This window comes from Triticum aestivum, chromosome 1D (genome assembly GCF_018294505.1).
Source record: "Triticum aestivum cultivar Chinese Spring chromosome 1D, IWGSC CS RefSeq v2.1, whole genome shotgun sequence".
Taxonomy (NCBI): domain Eukaryota; kingdom Viridiplantae; phylum Streptophyta; class Magnoliopsida; order Poales; family Poaceae; genus Triticum; species Triticum aestivum.
The window spans coordinates 292,395,783-292,404,568 of NC_057796.1; positions in this window are offsets into that span (position 1 = coordinate 292,395,783).

The following is an 8,786-nucleotide window of genomic DNA, read 5'->3' on the forward strand; positions in this document are numbered from 1 at the left end:
AAAATCACATAGTTTGGTCATGCTCCATTTTCGTCACACAAGAATGCTCTCATCATGCACAACCCCAATGACAAGCCAATCAATTGTTTCATACTTTATTCATCTCAAACTTTTTCAACTTTCACGCAATACATGAGCGTGAGCCATGGATATAGCACTATGGGTGGAATAGAATATAATGATGGGGGTTATGTGGAGAAGACAAAAAAGGAGAAAGTCTCACATTGACGCGGCTAATCAACGAGCTAGGGAGATGCCCATCAATTGATGTCAATGCAAGGAGTAGGGATTGCCATGCAACGGATGCACTAGAGCTATAAATGTATGAAAGCTCAACAAAAGAAACTAAGTGGGTGTGCATCCAACTTGCTTGTTCACGAAGACCTAGGGCATTTGAGGAAGCCCATTGTTGGAATATACAAGCCAAGTTCTATCATGAAAAATTCCCACTAGTATATGAAAGAACAAGAGACTCTCTATCATAAAGATCATGGTGCTACTTTGAAGCACAAGTGTGGAAAAAGGATAGTACCATTGTCCCTTTTTATTTCTTTTCTCTCTTTTTTGGGCCTTTCTTTTTTTTATTTGGCCTTTCTCTTCTTTTTTTTGGACAATGCTCTATTAATGATGATCATCACACTTCTATTTATTTACAACTCAATGATTACAACTCGATACTAGAACAAAATATGACTCTATATGAATGCCTCCAGCGGTGTACCGGGAAGGGCAATGAATCAAGAGTGACATGTATGATAAATTATGCATGGTGGCTTTGCCACATATACGATGTCAACTACATGATCATGCAAGGCAATATGACAATGATGAAGCGTGCCATAGTAAATGAAACGGTGGAAAGTTGCATGGCAATATATCTCGGAATGGCTATGGAAATGCCATAATAGGTAGGTATGGTGGCTGTTTTGAGGAAGATATAAGGAGGTTTATGTTTGATAGAGCGTATCATATCATGGGGTTTGGATGCACCGGCGAAGTTTGCACCAACTCTCAAGGTGAGAAAGGGCAATGCACGGTACCGAAGAGGCTAGTAATGATGGAAGGGTGAGAGTGCGTATAATCCATGGACTCAACATTAGTCATAAAGAACTCACATACTTATTGCAAAAATCTACAAGTCATCAAAAACCAAGCACTACGTGCATGCTCCTAGGGGGATAGATTGGTAGTAAAAGACCATCGCTCGTCCCCGACCGCCACTCATAAGGATGACAATCAAAGAACACATCATGCTTCAAATTTGTTACACAACGGTTACCATATGTGCATGCTACGGGACATGCAAACTTCAACACAAGTATTTCTCAATTTCACAATTACTCAACTAGCACAACTTTAATATCACCATCTTCATATCTGAAAACAATCATCAAGTATCAAACTTCTCATAGTATTCAATGCACTTTTTATGAAAGTTTTTATTATACCAATCTTGGATGCCAATCATATTAGGACTAATTTTATAGCCAAAGAAAATTACCATGCTGTTCTAAAGGAATCTCAAAATAATATAAGTGAAGCATGAGAGATCAATAATTTCTATAAAATAAAACCACCACCGTGCTCTAAAAGATATAAGTGAAGCACTAGAGCAAAATTATCTAGCTCAAAAGATATAAGTGAAGCACATAGAGTATTCTAATAAATTCCGATTCATGTGTGTCTCTCCCAAAAGGTGTGTACAGCAAGGATGATTGTGTTAATCTAAAAGGCAAAGACTCAAATCATACAAGACGCTCCAAGCAAAACACATATCATGTGGTGAATAAAAATATAGCATCAAGTAAAGTTACCGATGGACGAAGACGAAAGAGGGGATGCCTTCTGGGGCATCCCCAAGCTTAGGCTTTTGGTTGTCCTTGAAATTTACCTTGGGGTGCCTTGGGAATCCCAAAGCTTAGGCTCTTGCCACTCCTTATTCCATAATCCATCAAACTTTTACCCAAAACTTGAAAACTTCACAACACAAAACTCAACAGAAAATCTCATGAGCTCCGTTAGCGAAATAAAACAAACCACCACTTTAAGGTACTGTGATGAACTCATTATTTATTTATATTGGTGTTAAACCTACTGTATTCCAACTTCTCTATGGTTCATACCCCCCGATACTAGCCATAGATTCATCAAAATAAGCAAACAACACACGAAAAACAGAATCTGTCAAAAACGGAACAGTCTGTAGTAATCTGTATCAAACGTATACTTCTGGAACTCCAAAAATTCTACCAAAATACGAAGACCTAAATAATTTGTTTATTGATCTACTGCAATTGGAATCAGTATTTTATCACGTTCTGGTGGTTTTTAACAATTATTTTCGTGAGCAGAAAGTTTCTGACTTTTTCAGCAATATCAAATAATTGTTATCCAAGAAGATCCTATAGGTTTAACTTGGCACAAACACTAATTAAGACATAAAACCAAATCTAACCAGAGGCTAGATGAATTATTTATTACTAAACAGGAACAAAAAGCAAGGAATAAAAATAAAATTGGGTTGCCTCCCAACAAGCGTTGTCGTTTAACGCCCTAAGCTAGGCATAATTTTTATTGATGCTCACAATGATGATAATAATTGAAATACAAAGAGAGCATCATAAAACATGTGATAAACACATCTAAGTCTAACATACTTCCTATGCATAGGCATCTTATAGGCAAACAAATTATCAAGGCAAGCAAAAACTAGCATATGCAAGGAAGAAGAAAGAGACGATAGCAATCTCAACATGAAGAGAGGTAATTTACTAACATGAATATTTCTACAACCATATTTTCCTCTCTCATAGTAATTACATGTAGGATCATAAGCAAATTCAACAATATATCTATCACATAACATATTCTCAACACGTTCCACATGCATGCGAAGTTGACACTCTTCCAAAATAGTGGGATTATCATTAACTAAAGTCATGCCTCTCCAAACCCACCTTTATCAAAAATACCATAAGATTGAACATTCTCCAAATATGTGGGATCTAAAGTTGAAACTCTTCCAAACCCACTTTCAATATTATTGCAAACACTATTATCAATCTCAGATTCATCATGGGGCTTAAATAAATTTTCAAGATTGTAAGAAGAATCACCCCAATCATGATCATTGCAACAAGTAGTGGACCTAGCAAAACTAGCATCACCAAGCTTAGGGTTTTGCATATTATTAGCATAATTGACATTAATAGAATTTATAATAACATCATTGCAATCATGCTTTCTATCGAAGGAACTATCAAGTATGGGCGCAATAGCAACGATCTCATGTTTAACATAAGGAACTATAGCAAATTCGTCTTCAAAAATATTGGCATCATGGCCACAAGAATAGCAAGCATCATGTTCATCAAGGGAAATTTCAATCAAATCATCGGAATCATCATTATCTACAGATTCATGCATATCATTATTTTCTTCCAAAGCAACGGTCATTCTCTCAATAAATTCTTTGACATAGACATTATGAGCATAGTTTTCATAACAATATTTAAGTATGTCAAAATTTTCAGATTCGTGGAGAGTAATATCATACTTTTGAATCAAAGAAGCAACTTCATAAGCACCCTTAAAAGCAACAAATTCTTCAATTTGTTTGATATCATAGTAACTATAAACACCCTTTGCATAAGAAGATAAGATTTTATTATCATTAAATTCACATAGGTAGGGAAGGTGTTTTTAGGGTTCTTAGAGCAACAAGTAAAAATCATAAATTTCACAAAGATTCCAAGCATAACACAGCAATTTGTTTATTTGATCCCATAAGAGTCTCCCTTTTTCAGACAAACGGTGACGCACAAAATGAGCATGCTCATCTAAAGATTTCCCATCAACTAGGCTAGTTGGGGTTTCAGCACGAGCGCATAAGGATCGAAGATGATACAAGTAGAACAATTTAAGTGGATCCATATCAATAGATTTTTAGCAAGCAAAGATGCAAGCAAATAGAAGGCACAAGGAAACACAAACAAAGATACATACGGGAAGAAGGCGAAGAAAAGGCAAAGGTGAAGTGGGGGAGAGGAAAACAAGAGGCAAATGGCAAATAATGTAATGCGAGGGATAAGAGTTTGTGATGGGTACTTGGTATGTCTTGACTTGTGCGTAAATCACCCCGGAAACGGCGCCAGAAATCCTTCTTGCTACCTCTTGAGCACTGCGTTGGTTTTCCCTTGAAGAGAAAAGGGTGATGAAGCAAAGTAGCGTAAGTATTTCCCTCGGTTTTTGAGAACCAAGGTATCAATCCAGTAGGAGACTACATGCAAGTCGCCTCGTACCTACACAAACAAATAAGAACCTTGCAACCAACGCGATAAAGGGGTTGTCAATCCCTTCACGGCCACTTGCAAAAGTGAGATCTGATAGAGATAATAAGATAAATATTTTTGGTATTTTTATGATATAGATTGAAAGTAAAGATTGCAAAGTAAAATAGATTGGAAACTTATATGATGAAAAATAGACCCGGGGACCATAGGTTTCACTAGTGGCTTCTCTCAAGATAGCATAATTTACGGTGGGTGAACGAATTACTGTCGAGCAATTGATAGAAAAGTGCATAGTTATGAGAATATCTAGGCATGATCATGTATATAGGCATCACGTCCGTGACAAGTAGACCGAAACGATTCTGCATGTACTATTATTACTCCACACATCGACCGCTATCCAGCATGCATCTAGAGTATTAAGTTCATAAGAACAGAGTAACGCATTAGGCAAGATGACATGATGTACAGGGATAAACTCAAGCAAGATGATATAAACCCCATCTTTTTATCCTCGATGGCAACAATACAATGCGTGCCTTGCTGCCCCTACTATCACTGGGAAAGGACACCGCGAGATTGAACCCAAATCTAAGCACTTCTCCCATTGCAAGAAAGATCAATCTAGTAGGCCAAACCAAACTGATAATTCGAAGAGACTTGCAAAGATATGAAATCATACATAAAAGAATTCAGAGAAGATTCAAATATTGTTCATAGATAATCTTGATCATAACCCACAATTCATCGGATCTCGACAAACACACCGCAAAAAGAATTACATCGAATAGATCTCCAAGAAGATCGAGGAGAACTTTGTATTGAGATCCAAAGAGAGAGAAGAAGCCATCTAGCTAATAACTATGGACCCGAAGGTCTGTGGTAAACTACTCACACATCATCGAAGAGGCTATGGTGTTGATGTAGAAGCCCTCCGTGATCGATTCCCCTCCGGCGGAGCGCCGGAAAAGGCCTCAAGATGGGATTTCACGGGTACAGAAGGTTGCGGCGGTGGAAATAGGGTTTCGTGGTGCCCCTGGATGTTTTCGGGGTATATGAGTATATATAGGCGAAAGAAGTCGGTCAGGGGAGCCACGAGGGGCCCACGAGGGTGGGGGCGCGCCTCCCTGCCTCGTGGCCGCCTCGTTGCTTCCTTGACGTCCACTCCAAGTCTCCTGGATCACGTTTGTTCCAAAAATCACTCTCCCGAAGGTTTCATTCCGTTTGGATTCCGTTTGATATTCCTTTTCTGCGAAACACTGAAATAGGCAAAAAAAACAGCAATTTGCACTGGGCTTTTGGTTAGTAGGTTAGTCCCAAAAATAATATAAAAGTGTATAATAAATCCCATTAAACATCAAAAACAGATAATATAATAGCATGGAACAATCAAAAATTATAAATACGTTGGAGACGTATCACTAACCAACCTATACTAAGCAGTTTAGGATAAACAGGTAAGGTACAACAGCAGATACAAAAGCAGGCTATGCATCAGAATAGGAGCAAACAATTACAGTAGCAAAATCTAATGCAAGCATGAGAGAATGGAATGGGCGATATCGGGATGATCAAAGGGGGGCTTGCCTGGAAGCTTTTCTGAAAAGGAAGAAGTGTCGTCGTCGACGTAGTCGATCACAGGGGCAGCATCAGTCTCAGGGTCTATCGTAGAGAAGAGGGGGAAGAAACAGTAAATACAGAGCAAACAAGGCATCACAAAGCATAACATGGCAATACGCAACGCTAGGAGTGTTCTAACATAGTGCTGCACGATACAGGTGAAGGGGGAATTCAACCAGGAAGGTATTCCCGGTTTCGGACCTGTGTCAGACAAATGAGCGGAGGGGAAATGTTTCATGTTCATATAGTTAGAGGCATCTGATAGGTAAATGGACCGCATATTCGGATTCGTCTCGTCGTTCTGAGCAACTTTCATGTAGAAAACATTTTCATCCAACCTATGATTATTTTTCTACGATTTTTCAAAGATTTTAGCATTCCCAGAAATTATTTAAATTAACAGAAATGGAAAAATGACGTCAGCATGACATCATCAGGTCTACAGACCCGCTGACTGGGCAAACTGACCAGTGGGTCCCACCTGTCATAGACAGTGGACTAACAGAAGTTTAAACTAACTAAAAAGAGGTTAATTAACAGTTGGGCCCCACATGTCTGTGACAGATTAGATTACTAATTACTTTTAATTATAAAAATCATTTTAATTAGCTTAATTATGCGGTGTGGCCTGCATGTCAGTGGTACTGGGCTGCCAGTCAGCAGTTGACTGGGTCAACCCGGTCAACTAGGGCCCATGGGGCCCGCTGGCAGCGACCCTGGGGTTGGCCCCAGGTCAGCCACGTCGGCGGGCGGTTGTGCGCCGGCGGCGACGTGCCGGAACCGGCCGGAAAACGGCCTCAGGGGCCTGTTTCGGCCACGGTTTGAACCTACGGCACCGCGGGGCTCGCGCGCATCCGACTGCGGTGGTGGCTTGGCCGGAGCGCGCCTGCAGCGACGGCGGCGAGCGGCGAGGGCGGCGGCTGGATCACGGGTTCAGCGGGAACGGCGACAGGGGGCACGAGCGGAGGCGCAGGCGGTCGCGTTGGACTCCTGGGAGACCCAGGAGCACGTCGTTGTGCTCGGACGCGAGCGTGAGCAGCGGTGGCCGCGGCGGTGATGCGGACGGCGGCGGCGAGCTACTGCTACGGCGGGGGAGAGGCTAGGGGGCACGGGGATCGAATCCAAAGGGACGAGGAGGAGCGGGAGCTCACTGTGGTCCGGTAGGGGAGGGCAGCGGGCTCGAGGAGGCTTGCTGGCGCCAGATTTGTCGTCGAACGGCGGCGGGGATTCGAGGAGGAAGACGACGCTGGCGCCGGCGCTGGGGCTCCTCAGCTCGAACGGCTCGGCGTAGTCGACGTGGGCGACCGTAGCGGAGCTCTCGGACACGGCGGTGAGGCTCGGGGTCAACGGTCGCCGTGGCGGTGCGAGAAGAACGGCGACGACATGTGTCGGCAGAAGGGGAAGGAAGAGGGGAGATGCGATGGAGAGCGAGGGGGAGTGGGTGAGGCGCATCTGGGGCGACGATGAGGCCGAGGGCTGCAGTGGCATCCTTATCCTACCCCGCGGCGCGGCCGGCGACGTGGTCCGGCGGAGACGGTGCCCTGTTGCGGTCCAACCCGACAGGTGGAGGAGGGAGAAAAAGAAGCAGGGGGTGGGCTGGGCTAGCTCGGGCCAGGCACTGTGCACTTGGCCCAGTGCATAATGGCCTGTGCTCTTTCTCTTTTCCTTTTTTATAAAACCTTTTGTTTAAATAACAGAGATAGAAAAAGATTATATAAGGTAACTAAAAGAGCTAAGAAAAATGTGGGACTTAGCCTATTAAATAGTTTGCATTTTTAGGCAGTGCCACAAGAAGTTTGGAGGCCAGAGGAATCCATTTGCATTTTTCACATTAAAATGACATTCAAAAATGCTGAAGTTGAAATGAAATAATTGCTACTGTCCATCTTAGCTCAATGGTGATGTTGTTTTCCTTAACAATTAAATGTTATGGAATTTTGGATAAATGATGAACATTTTTCTAGCAAGTTTTGTGCAACTTCAAATTTCACTTTGAATTTGAATAGAATTCAGAGAAGGGACTTGAGTTGATATATTATCCCAACATGATTAAGCTTTGTAAATCAAGATGACTTGGCACTTAGCATAAGGGATTATTGTAGTGTGATACTGGGGATGTTACAGTCGCCATCTAGTCCTAGCCACCGTGCGTACGGTGCCTAGGATGCTAACGGGAGGATATGTATCAATGGGGGAAACCATGGTCGAAGGGAAGTCGGCACATAGGAACAAACCCTAGCCATTGCATAGAGGGGAAACAGTATAATTTTGACGGTTTGAATTGTGGCAAACCAATTCCCCTGCATTTTACTGTTGGGTCAAATTGTTCGGAATATTTTCGCCGGACACGTTAACCTGATAGTGCCACTTCACTTTAACACTTGGCAGCAACCGGGCGGTAGGGACTGTCACACAATTAATGTTATTTTCTATCATTGTACTCTGTGGTTTAACGTGATTCGACATGGGGGAAAACATCCCACAATTGGTTGAATTTTAGGGATGTACCAATGCGATTTTTTGCTGGTGAAGGTCGTCGCAAAATACCATGGTTGCGAGAAAAGGTGATATTACTTCTCCTTCCACTCTCTATCGTTGGACACCACATTTTGTTTGATGGAACCGTGTGGAGAAGGGTTCGAGGCCGGAAACACAGCGTTATGTATATTGTCTTGTTATTTTTGGAAAGTGGGAGAGTATTGTGGTATAATGACTTTACAAAAAAATTAGAAAAGGCCCCCCACAGTTCCCGGCCACCGCGGCCTCCGAAGCTTCCCTCCCCCCCACCACGCCGCAGCCCCCCCCCCAACCGCGCCGAAGTACACATCCCCGAGGCTCTTGGCGCCTTTGGCCCGAGTCGCCGCCTCGAGTGTC